This window comes from Trichechus manatus, unplaced genomic scaffold (genome assembly GCF_000243295.1).
Source record: "Trichechus manatus latirostris isolate Lorelei unplaced genomic scaffold, TriManLat1.0 scaffold00087, whole genome shotgun sequence".
Lineage (NCBI taxonomy): Eukaryota > Metazoa > Chordata > Mammalia > Sirenia > Trichechidae > Trichechus > Trichechus manatus.
Genome location: NW_004444023.1, coordinates 4,666,205 through 4,675,696, shown reverse-complemented (window position 1 = coordinate 4,675,696; position 9,492 = coordinate 4,666,205). Strand labels below are relative to the sequence as shown.

General features: G+C 44.3%; 1 pseudogene; it reads left to right on the top strand.

The window, feature by feature from the left end:
- Positions 1-4,750: 4,750 nt before the first annotated feature.
- On the top strand, positions 4,751-5,335 carry LOC101358769 (60S ribosomal protein L9 pseudogene; annotated as a pseudogene).
- The last annotated feature ends 4,157 nt before the right edge of the window (positions 5,336-9,492 follow it).

The following is a 9,492-nucleotide window of genomic DNA, read 5'->3' as shown; positions in this document are numbered from 1 at the left end:
GCCTGGGAGAACGGCCTCTAGTCCTGCTAATGTCACCCCCTTGCCCTTGGACTGTGAGAGGCAGTGTGTGGGATAGCCAGCAGGGCCTCAATCCAGTTTGAATCTAGGCTTTGCTGTTCCCTAGCTGGGTGACTTTGGACAAGTGGCTTAACCTTTCTGTGCCTCAGTGTGCCACCTGAAAATGAACATAGTACAGAGCTGACCTCAGCAACTCTTTGTGAGGACTCAGTAAGTTCATTTAGAGCCAATGCCTTGTAAACACAAGATCGGTGCTGCACACTAACATATGCAGTTGATATGCAACGAACGTCACCAACGTGCCTGTGGTGTGCAACAAACATTTGAGTTGCTTTAAAATTTGAATTGCTTTAACATTTGTATTGCATGGTTTTCCTCTTTTCTTCTTCACAGCACCACTAGGATAAAATACAAATATTTTCCACTTGCCTCCTGGAAGTGGAGCAATGAAGCGATGAAGCCGCTCCTGCCCTCAAGTGAAAGGGAACTAGGTTTTGTTTTTGTTTTTTTTTTTTGCATCTAAGAATTTGGGCTTTAGGTTTAATGGGCCTTATCAAAAAAATGTGGGGGAGAACAGAATTTGGGAGAAAGAGGATGAATCTCAGGGAGATACCATTGGCATCAGGAAGGTCTTGGGTCCAGGGTAGCACTCTGGGGGGTGGGAAGGCCTGGACCCCAGCCATCTCAGCAGTGACCTGTGTAGACTGACAGCTGACAAGAGACTTCTCACACCTTGGCGTTGTCTATGCTCCCAGCACTTAGTGCCCCTCTGAGAAACCCCAGTATGAACAAAAGTTGCATTAAGCTGTTGCAGTACTGGTTTTCCTGTGCTCAGTGTATTTTAAAGTATGGAAATACCTGTATGTGTCTTGGTGTAATACCCCTTTTTGGATATTAAAAAAAAAAAATCTTAACATGGAATCATTTACAATCATTTAAAATTTTCACTGAACACAGGTGCACTCATTTGGAAAATATTTTTACCACAGCATCTTCCTGTTTTATACCCTTCCCAAGTATCTTATTTACCTTAATCCCCATTTCTTGGCTTACTTCTGAGGTTGAGCATCTTTTCTTTCATATATTAATAATATTGTTTCTTCCCTGAGCCATTTTGGACTCCAGTCTACTTCCATAAGTCCTTGATGGAGTGAGCATTGGGTCGAGAGTCAGGGAAGCAACAAGGGGAGCAAAAGGGGAGTTGGAGAGACTCCATATTAGCTATCTGTTGCTGCATGACAAATTACTGCAAAACTTAATAGCTTAAAGCAACAATTATTTAATATCTCCCACAGTTTCTGAGCTTCAGGAGTTCAGGGGTGGCTTAACTGAGTGATTCTGGCTTGGGGTCTCCAGTGGGGTTGCTGTCAGGTGTCAGCCAGGACTACAGTCATCTGAAGGTTTGACTGGGGTGGGGGAATCCATTACCAGGGCTGCCCATTGTTGACAACAGTCTTTGCAGATGTAATCAAGTGAAGATGAGGTCATTAGGGTGGGCCCCAATCTAGTATGACTGATGGGTGTCCTTCCAAGAAGAGAAGAGAAACAAGGCACACAGGAAGACGGGCATGTGACAGTGGACGCAGAGAACACCAAGGATTGCTGACTGTCACCAGAAGCAGAAGAGGCCAGGAAGGATCTGCTCCTAGAGCCTTCAGAGGGAGCATGGCCCTGCCAACACCTTGATTTTGTGCCTCCAGCCTCTAGAACTGTAAGAGAATAAATTTCTGTTGTTTCAGCCACCTGTACTTTGTTACGGCCAGCAGCCCTAGGAGACTAATACATTTTACTCTGAAATTGAAATCACTTGCTGAATTTCCTGTCCGCCTAGTGGGAAGAGGACTTTTTCTCCATTAAAATCAAGTTGATTAATGGAAAACAAAAAGATGTGTTATTTATTGCAGACTTGACTTAGGCGACTAGGACAAAACCTGCTGAAAACAGTACCAATTCCCAGGGGTGGGGAGCTGAGTGTGACTTTTCTGCCCTTGTCTTTCCTCCCACATCTTTGTGGACGATATGGGTGCTAAAGGAAGATTCAGAAGACCTATCTGTTATGAATTAAATTGGGTACCCCAAAAAGACACACTGAAGTCTAATCCCTGGACCTGTGAAGTGAACTTGTTTGGAAATAGATCTTTCTTTGAAGATGTTATTAGTTAACAAGGTCACACTGGAGTACCGGTACCAGTTGCCATCGAGTCAGTTCTAACTCATGGTGACCACACGTGTGTCAGAGTAGAACTGTGTCCCATAGGGTTTTCATGGCTGATTTCTGAAGTAGGTCACCAGGCCTTCTGAGGCACTTCAAGGTGGACTAGAACCTCCAACCTTTTGGTTAGCAGCTGTCTTAGTCATCTAGTGCTGCTGTAACAGAAGTACCACAAGTGGATGGTTTTAACAAAGAGAAGTTTATTCTCTCACAGTCCAGTAGGCTACAAGTTCAAATTCAGGGCATCAGCTCCAGGAGAAGGCTTTCTCTCTCTGTCGGCTTTGGAGGACGGTCCTTGTGATGCATCAGTCTTCCCTTGGTCTGGGGGCATCTCAGCGCAGGAACCTCAGGTCCAAAGGATGCACTCTGCTCCCAGCACTGCTTTCTTGTGTGAGGTTCGCTTATGTCTCTGCTTGCTTCTCTCTTTTATATCTCAGAAGAGATTGGCTTAAGACACTATCTAACCTTGTAGACCTCATCAGTATAACCGCCGCTAATCCATCTTATTACATCATAATGACAGAGTTTACAACACGTAAGGAAATCACATCAGATTACAAAATGGTACACAATCATACAGTACTGGGAATCGTGACCCAGCCAAGTTGACAGATATTTTTTGGGGACACAATTCAGTCCATGACAGCATTAACTGTTTATACTACCCAGGGTGGGTCCTCATTCCTTCTCAGTGGTGTTTTGTAAACAGAGACAGAATCACATACGGAGGTGGGTGGTGGGTGGGAGAGGGGAAGGCACTGTGTGAAGATGCATCTGCAAGCCAAGGAACGCCAATAGACGCCTGGGGCTACCAGAAGCTGGAGGAGACAAGAAAGGATCCGCCCCTAGAGTGGATAGAGAGAGCGCGGTCCTGGCGACGCCCTGAACTCAGACTCCCTGCCTCCAGAACTGTTAAGACAACAAATTTCTGTTCTTTAAACCACCTACCTAGTGGTATTTTTGTTACTGCAGCCCAGACCATCCTTACAGCCACCATCCCACAAGTTATCCATGAAGGTCTCCACCCAAAAGGGACCTGGACGGTGGACAGAACAGACACTGAACTGGCTGCTGGGGGGCTGGGTGAGGCAGTGTAATCTATTGTATTTAGTGCTGTTTAAAAGCTAAGGGGATCCAGCCCTGCATTTGAACTGCTTTGGCTTAAAGAGGACTTCGTGTTGTTGTTGGGTGCCATCGAGTTGATTCTGACTCATGGCGACCCCATTTTGTGCAGAGTAGAACTGCCCCGTAGAGTTTTCTTGGCTGTAATCTCCACAGAAACAGATTGCCAGGTCCTTCTCTTGAAGAGTCAATGGGTAGGTTCAAACTGCCAACCTTTTGGTTAACAACCAAGCGCTTAACCTCTGTTCCACCAGTACTCCTGAAGAGGCCTTTTACAAGATGCAAAGCAGAAGTTGGCAGGTCCCCAGCAATTAACTGCACCGATTCATTCAAAGAATATTTATTGAACTCCTACTGTGTTGGAGTTGGGAAGGCTCTCAAAGACCTTCCCCCTGCCCCTCACCAGAGTGAACACAAGGAAGTCAAGCAGGACGGAAACCATAAGTTCTGGAAGACAGAGATCTCGTACCCCGGCCCTTCGGACAGTATGAAGCACATGTTGTTGTTAGTTGCTGTGAAGTCAACTTCCGACTCATAACAACCCCATATGTTACAGAGCAGAACTGCCCCACAGGGTTTTCTTGCCTGGAATCCTTATGGAAGCAGTCTGCCAGGCCTTTTCTTCTGCAGAGCTGCTGAGTGGGTTCAAACTGCCAGCCTTTGGGTTAGCAACGATCACAAACTGCTTGCGCCACCCAGACTCCTAGATCGAGCACATAAAAAACCCCTTGCCTTCGAGCTGATTCTGACTCATAGTGACCCTATAGGACAGAGTAGAACTGCCCCATTGAGTTTCCGCAGGGCTGTAATCTTTACAGAAGCAGACTATCGCATCTTTCTCCCACGGAGTGGCTGGTGGGTTCAAACCGCTAACCTTTCAGTTAGCAGCTGAGCGCTTAACTACTGCACCACCAGCACATCCAAAAAAAACTTGTTGCTGTTGAGTGGATTCTGACTCATAGCGACCCCATAGGACAGCGTAGAAGTGCCCCATAGGGTTTCCAAAGAGCACCTGGTGGATTCAAACTGCCGACCTTTTGGTTAGCTGCCGTAGCACTTAACCACTGCGCCACCAGGGTTTTCCACCAGCACATAGTAGGTGTTTAATACGTATTTAGCAAATGGGTTGAACAACCACCAAGCAAAACGAGAGCTTCAGGGCTTATCACACAAGCAGATTAGAGACAAACAGTTTCTGGTTGCGCCTTGGCTCAGAGCCTGCGTCCTGCTCAGAGTGTTGAACCAAGAGGCCATTAAGAGGAGAACACTGGGGCTGAGTCAAGCAGGGTGTGATCTGGTTGAGCCTGGAAGGTAGTGGAAGCTTTCCAGGTGCAGTCCTTGGAGCTTAATTATGGCTGTTAAAAGTTGGCACAGCGCTTTGCCACTTCTGCTGTGAGAATGAAGACGATTCTCAGCAACCAGACTGTCCACATTCCAGAAAGTGTGAATGTCACACTTATTGTAAAGGGCCCCAGAGGGACCCTCTGGAGGGACTTCAGTCACATCCATGTAGAGCTCAGTCTCCTTGGAAAGAAAAAGAGGTGGCTTAGCGCTGACAGATGGTAGGGAGATCGAAAGGCACTGCTTACAGTTTGCACTGTCTGTAGTCACGTGCAGAACAGGATCACGGGCGTTTCATTGGGCTCTTCTGTTACAAGATGAGGCCTGTGTGTGCTCACTTCCCCGTCAAGGTCACTATTCAGGAGAGCAGGTCTCTTGTTGAAATCCAAAATTTCTTGGGTGGAAAATACATCTGTAGGGTTCGGATGAGGCCAGCTGTTGCTTGTTCAGTACCTCAGGCCCAGAGAGAGAAGTTTCTTCTTGAAGGAAATGACATTGAACTTGTATCAAATTCAGCTGCTTTAATTCAGCAAGCCACGACAGTTAAAAACAAGGATATCCAAAAATTATTGGATGATATCTGTGTCTCTGAAAAAAGAACCATTCAACACGCTGATGAGTAAGAGCTGAGAGTCGTCCAGCTACGGAAACAAGGCCGGATGAGTCCTAAGATGTATGAGTAATATTTTTAAGATGCAATAAAATTCATCTATTCATTTGGGTCTTTTTATTTTTAAAAGCTATCTCTATCCTAAACACTACTGAAGATCTGTAATCTTCAATAAAACTGACTACGCTTTCCAACTTAAAAAAAAAATATATTGGCACAGCACCTGCCATAGCAATAACCCTGTTTCTGATTTATAGGTGTTTACTGAAACCCTCGCAGCCCATTGAGATCATGTGAGAGTTATCTTCCCAGAAGAAACTCAGGCCTATTAAACTCTGGCCCCCATCACTAAATGCTATTGTTGTTGGTTGTCATAAAGTTGGTTCCAACTCATAGTGACTCCATGTGACAGAGTAGAACTGCCCCATAGGGTTTCCAATCTTTATACACATATATATAAGTAACCCACTGCTGTCGAGTTGATTCCGACCCATAGCAACTCTATAGGACAGAATAGAACTGCCCCACAGGGTTTCCAAGGAGAAGCTGGTGGATTTGAACTACCGATCTTTTGGTTAGCAGCCGAGCGCTTAACCACTGCACCACCAGGGCTCATATATATATATAAAATTTTATTTATTTTGTTGTTGTCATTGTTGAGAATATACACAGCAAAACCTACACCAATTCAACAGTTTCTACATGTACCATTTAGTGACACTGATTACATTCTTCGAGTTGCGCAACCATTCTCACTTTCCTTTTCTGAGTTGTTCCTCCTCTATTAACATAAACTCACTGCCCCTAAGGTTCCTATCTAATCTATCAAGTTGCTGTTGTCGATTTGATCCCATGTAGATAGTTCTCAAAAGAGCATAATGCTCAAGGTAGATATTTTTTACTAGTTAAGCTAAACTATTGTTTGGTTTTAAGAAGCCTTCTGGGGATATTTTTGGTTTAAGGTTTAAAGATTTATCTCAGGGTAATAGTTTCAGGGGTTCATCTGACCTTCACGGCTCCAGGAAGTCTGGAGTCCATGAAAATATGAAATTCTCTTCTGCATTTCCCCCCTTTGATCTAGGCTGTAATCTTTATGTAAAGCAGATTGCCAGGTCTTTCTCCCATGGAGCTGCTGGGTGGGTTTGAACTGCCAACCTCTCAGTTAGCAGCTGTGCACTTAACTGTTGAGCCACCAAAAATAAAAAAAGCCAAACCTGTTGCCATTGAGTCGATTTCGACTCATAGTGACCCTATAGGACAGAGTAGAACCACCCCACAGGGATTCCAAGGAGCAGCTGGTGGATTTGAACTGCTGACCTTTTTTGGTTAGCAGCCATAACTCTTAACCACTTTGCCACCAGGGCTCCTGTTGAGCCACTAGGGCTTCTTAAATACTATAGTAGCTTGTACACATATGTACACACCCCCACCTAAACACGTTCTAAAGATACATATCTGTAGACGTGTATCCAAAGTATATACACCCATTCGCACACATGAACATACGTACACACGCACGTGCACACACACACTGACAAACACACAAAGTAAGCCCACACTCACTGTGCCTGCTATCAGTCACGTGTTTGTGGGGTGAGTGGATGCCATCCTGGGGCTGGCATTTACTGGGAAGCCACTGTCCCAGCGCCTGCCCTTGGGGTACTGGGAAGTGCAGCCAAGGAAATTGATGATCCTGCTCCTGGGTGATCTTTACACAGCATGGTAGAGGTGGCTCAGTCGCAAGGGGAGCCCAAGGCAAGTACACAGACATTGTATTTGAAAGAAGAGAGTGATCCAGAAAGCTCTGGGGGAGACGTGAGTTAGGAGGAGTTAGCTAGAAGAGAAAGGGATTCGGGTTGGAGACACTCTCCCCCTCCGCCGGTATCAGGGTGTGTGTGTGCATATCAGATCTGGGGTAGTGGTGGTTCAAATAGATTTTTGTAATTTTTTTTATTGAAATAAAATGTACATAACATAAAATTCATCATTGTAAAGTATGCAGTTCAATGGTTTTTAGTACATTCGCATTGTGGGCAGTCATCACCAGCATCTAATTCTAGAGCATTTCCATCATCCCCCAAAAGAAACCTCATACCTATAAAAGTCACTTTCTATCTCCCCCTCCCCCCAGCCCCTGACCACTAATCTACTTTCTTCTGTCTCTATGCATCTGCCTGTAATGCACATTTCAGGAAAATGGAATCAGACAATATGTTGTCTTTTGTGTCTGGCTTCTTCCACTTAGCATCATCTTTTCTAGGTTCTTACACTCCTACAGTGTTTCAAGTCCCAAATTGGAAGTTAGAAAGCCCCCTAAAGATCCACCCCTCCCCTCACCAGAGGGAACAGAAGGAAGCCAAGCAGAATGGGAACGACTGAAATTCTCTGAAGTTAGATATCTGGTACCCTTGCCCCTCAAACAGTGTTCAACATATTGGAAAAAAAAAAAAGGCTGCTGAGTCAATTCTGAGTCATGGCGACCCCATATATTACAGAGTAGAACTTCTCCACAGGGTTTTCTTGGCTATAGTATTTACGGAAGCAGATCTCCAGGTCTTTCTTTCGGGCACTGCTGAGTCCAAACTGCCAACATTTGCGTTAGTAGACAACCGCAAACTATCGGTGCCACCCAGGGACCTATCCAGCACATAAAAACCCATAGCTGTTGAGTCAACTCCGATACATAGCGACCCTATAGACAGAGTAGAACTGCCCCATAGGGTTTCCAAGGTTGTAATCTTTATGGAAGCAGGCTGCCAAATCTTTCTCCCATGGAGCAGCTGGTGGGTTCAAACCGCCAAGCTTTCGGTTAGCAGCGGAGCGCATAGCCACTGTCCCACCCAGGGACCTATCCAGCACATGTTGTTGTTAGGAAAGAAAGAAAAGACCAAAATGGATTTCAGAAGAGATTCTGAAACTTGCTGTTGAACGTAGAGTAGCTAAAGCGAATGGAAGAAATGATGAAGTAAAAGAGCTGAACAGAATATTTCAAAGGGCAGCTCGAGAAGACAAGGTAATTTATTATAATGAAATGTGCAAAGAACTGGAGTCAGAAAACCAAAAGGGAAGAACATGCTCGGCATTTCTTAAGCTGAAAGAAATGAAGAAAAAATTCAAGCCTCAAGTTGCAGTATTGAAGAATTCTATGGGGAAAATACTGAACAATGCAGAAAGCATCAAAAGAAGATGGAAGGAATACACAGAGTCACTGTACCAAAAGGAATTGGTCGACATTCAGTCATTTCAGGAGGTAGCATATAATCAAGACCTAATGGTACTGAAGGAAGAAGTCCAAGCTGCACTGAAGGCATTGGTGAAAAACAAGGCTCCAGGAACTGATGGAATACCAATTGAGACGTTTCAGCAAACGGATGCAGCGCTGGAGGTGTTCACTTGTCATTGCCAAGAAATTTGGAAGACAGTTACCTGGCCAACTGATTCGAAGAGATCCATATTTGTGCCTATTCCAAAGAAAGGTGATCCAACAGAGTGCAGAAATTATCGAACAATATCATTAATATCACACACAAGTAAAATTTTGCCGAAGATAATTCAAAAGCTGTTGCAGCAGTACATCAACAGGGAACTGCCAGAAATTCAAGCCAGATTTAGAAGAGGATGTGGAACAAGGGATAATCACTGCTGATGTCAGATGGATCCTGGCTGAAAGCAGAGAATACCGGAAAGATGTTTACCTGTGTTTTATTGAATATGCAAAGGCATTCGACTGTGGACTCTGTGGATCATAACAAATTATGGATAACATTGCAAATAATGGGAATTCCTGAACACATAATTGTGCTCATGCCTGGACAATGCACTTTGAGAATTTTAAGATTACCTTTAGATATTCATAGTAATGATACTAGTAAATATTGAGAAGGTAAATTGTTACACACCATAAAACGAGAGTCAAAAAGAGACCTATTGGTCCAATACTCAGGGTATGGTTGGTAGCTTTAACTCCTAGTTATGGTACAGTTGAACTGAAGAAATCTTTAAGAAATTTATCAATCATTATAGGACAAATAACAGACAAAGAGACAAAGTTGCTAATGAGATAAAGACACAACAGTAATCTCTGACCTCATTAGCCAAGGCGACATGAGATAAGAAAACAGCCTTAAGATTTTTTTATTAGCCCAAGAAAGTGTAGTCTGTGCTGTAGCAAATACCTCTTGTTGCATTT